General features: G+C 43.0%; 1 pseudogene; it reads right to left on the bottom strand.

Moving 5' to 3' along the window:
• Window positions 1-400: 400 nt before the first annotated feature.
• Window positions 401-1,918, bottom strand: LOC147712786 (small ribosomal subunit protein uS8-like; annotated as a pseudogene).
• Window positions 1,919-3,602: the final 1,684 nt, after the last annotated feature.

The following is a 3,602-nucleotide window of genomic DNA, read 5'->3' as shown; positions in this document are numbered from 1 at the left end:
TCCCTAAATCGCTAAGACTAAGTCGGAAGCATTGGGATTCAGGGCAATTTGCAAGAGCGTTTGGTCCTTTTAGACCACCATACATACACCCTTTTCGGGCACATACATTTTGATGAATGCTTTTTTCCCTTAAACTTGACCTTTGTACAAAAATAACCATGACAATTAATTGTTCTCCCATCAAAGCCTGCTCCTGTTTTGTCAGGACTCAATAGTGCAACAACTAGAGGTTTAACCATTTACTATGTTAATGCACCTCAACATACTAAGATAAATGGATATTAGAGTGAAGGAAAAACCTAACGTTTACGAGTACAGTTTTGAAACTACATTACACAGTCCATTAAACAAAGCCCAAAAGAAGTCTGTTTTACAATTTATTAGTCAGCCTTTTTACATTCTAGAAAAAGATTCCCAGGATGTTGCCTTCTGTTTGTTTTCACCTACCTTCTTCGTGGTCCATGATGACAGCTGGCGTTGTGAGAACAATGTATCCAAACTGATGGAACAGCAACAGATTGTTCTACCACTTTTCCAGATCCTCCAGTTGCACATTAAACCGTGGACTTATTACATCACACTTTTTTAATCTGCCGTTGAGGTTCACAACAATTTTCCCACTTCTGTGGTCATCAGTTATTTCACATTCAACAATTTAACCATGTTAGGTAAGTAACTCAGGTTCACTTTAGAGCAGTGGTTCCCAAACTTTTTTGACCCGTGGCTCCCTTGACCTAATTGGCAGCGGGCCGTGGCTCCCCACCATTTTTTTAACGGCGCACTGGGGTGCCGCGGCGCACACTTTGGGAACCACCGCAGTAGACCTTTGTACTCTCTACCATTCCTATGTGACTCTTAGAGTTTATCCATTTGTATCTCTTCCTTGAGTGACTTTACAACCTGTACATTTGCAATTTTTTTATATTTGTCTCTTCCCTGTGTGACTTTACTACTTGTACATTTGCAATTTATTTCTCTTTATATCTCTTCCCTGTGTGACTTTATAACTTGTACATTTGCAATTTTTTTCTGCTTGTATCTTTTATGTAACCCATGTAATCCTAAGTCCTTATGTATCACAACTGGTTATTATGTAAAGCGCTCTGACACCTCACGGTAATGCTGCTTCCTTGCGAATAAAAACAATTGAGTACCCTTCCCTCAAAAAGTATTTGCCACAAAGAAATATTTGTAAGCTATATTTTCAAATATTCGTTTCTTTGAACACTTGCTATCACACTTATTCGAGGCTGTCCACCCCTATTCGATACATCCAAACTGGAAGTGTACTGACCCCACTGTAAAAGTCCAACTCTACAACAGTAATTATTAACACAACCTTTGCTGTTTTGACATCTTTCTCCCACTCTATTTCTGCCGTGCTGTCAGCCGCAAGAAGGTGTTTGAAGCTATTTCTGCCTTCAATGTAATTCCGATTTATGACACAAGACGCACCCGGCTGGAACTCCGAAGGAAAGCATATACAGACGCCGCCACACTCCACGAAAGGGAAAGTAAAATGGAAAGCACCAGAGCGTTGTGTAACTTGTATTTACCATCAACAAAAAAACACAATGCACAGGGTAAGACGTTCATTCAGGAACAAAGACCAGTGCTTAAACTCTGAAACAAACCATACAGCAATGTCCACAGCACTCTCCGTAACCGCACCGAGCTCTTAATTGAGCCATTTAAATGCAGAGGGCGAGGGCTGAGATCACGTTCAGCACAAAGGAGCCACATCCTGGGTGGCGCCGCGGCGCCCCTGGCTTCTCATCACGGCGCACCGGGGCGCCGCGGCGCACACTTTGGGAACCACCGCTTTAGAGCATGGCCAGATCAGAATCTGGCTTTTTCCACATTTTTATGCATTGTTGATGTTCTTCAGAGCATCTACAAGAACACTCATGCGAACCATGTTGCCGATCCTGCAATATGGCAACAACTAGGGGTGAAAACCTCATATTGAAAACATAACGCTCAATGTCTCTGGACCTTTCGCCCAGAAGTAAACGACCCTCGTCGACCCATGACTTTGAGACCAGAATTTGATCTGCTACTGTATGCCTATCTGATACTATGCCCTAATCGCAGGTATTGAGTGGAGAACCGGTCTGTGTCAAGTCCACCGAACAGCCACTCCTAGATCCTGTGGAAACCGGGCCCCCACTCAACAGTCCATCACCTCAACAGTTAGCTATTCTTAGTTGGAATATTGCTGGTGATAAAGCCAAGCTTGGCGATCCTGGTTGGGGTCAGTTTATCAACAGCTATGCAGTTTGTTTATTTCAGGAGAGGTAGGCAGTTGAGCAGGTATTTCAAATTGGCTTTAAGAGTTACAGTGTTCCTGCAATCAGGTCCACAGGCGGGCTGCTCGCTCAGTTGTGTACTCTTTTATCCTGTTCTATAACTAAACTTCAGTCGGGTTCTCTGGACATTCAAGGGCTAATTTTCTTCGCCTCTAAGGCCAAGCCTCTCCAATTGATAAATATCTACAACAGGAGTAGTGGGCATAGGCAAGCATCAACCACCTTAGAAAATCCTGCCATCCCACTTGGAGTCCCACTATGTCATTGTTGCTGGATATTTTAATCTTACCTTTGAACCCAATAGTGTTACTCACAATGTATTCAGTATGGAAAATCAAACATTGGGAATTCCTAAATTAATCTTACCACTAAAGAGGAATCTTACAAGGGCTGCTGTTCAAGTGGTCGCTGTTACTCCAGCATACGACCTCCAAGCTTGTAATGGCCGCTCACCCTCTGTTACTACTCCTGCTCCCACTTTTACGAGAGGGTCGTACTCTAGCTTTATTGATTATATCCTCTTGGATGTTAGATTCTAGAGCCAGATAGATGAAATCATGGTGATAAAGTGTGAGGAGAGTGACCACACCCCTTTTGTACTCAGAATGAAATCGTTGATTTACCTTGTCATGCCCCCGGACTCTGAGAGAAATTACTTGCAGCTGGAAGGCACGAACAATCTTAGGAATGTGAAGTAGGAGGTAGTGTGCTCTTCCCCTAATATAGTCGAAGACTTATACTTAGCTGTTACCTTTCATATGGAGGTTATGCTCGAAAATTGGGGGAACAATGTAGCGATTATGGCTGAGCACAGCAGAGAATTTGGCAAGCTTAGAGATTTTCTTACCAAAGAATTTTTGAGAACTCCGACAACTAATTCCTTAAAGGAATGGTTCACTAAACCATGTAGAGTCATAAAGACCAGGGTCCCGAGAGTCATCAAAAAGGGAGCTACCCAGGAGATGAGGAACTGTAGAGTCTTATATCGACTTACAAAAAATCAAGCTATAGAAGCATGGGAAAGCGAAATCTGGTCTTGACGTCTAGAAGCTTTACACAACATTGATCTTAAGAAATTCTGGCAGTTAGTCAGTATAGGTGTTGGGAAACCAGCAGTCATCAATCTTGCCTCACAAATTGGTCACCCACTTTGGGAATTTGTATGCCGGTGCCCATAAACTAACCGTGGTCCATTCTTACCCGGATGATTGCCTTGTGTCCAACTCTCATTTGACCCCAGTGGTTTTCTCCCTTGAGGGGACTGCTCTAGCAGTTGCCTCATTTAAGCAAGGG

This window comes from Lissotriton vulgaris, chromosome 5, assembly GCF_964263255.1.
Source record: "Lissotriton vulgaris chromosome 5, aLisVul1.2, whole genome shotgun sequence".
Classification (NCBI taxonomy): Eukaryota; Metazoa; Chordata; class Amphibia; order Caudata; family Salamandridae; genus Lissotriton; species Lissotriton vulgaris.
The sequence above is the reverse complement of the archived record's forward strand: the minus strand, read 5'-3'. Positions and strand labels throughout refer to the sequence as shown.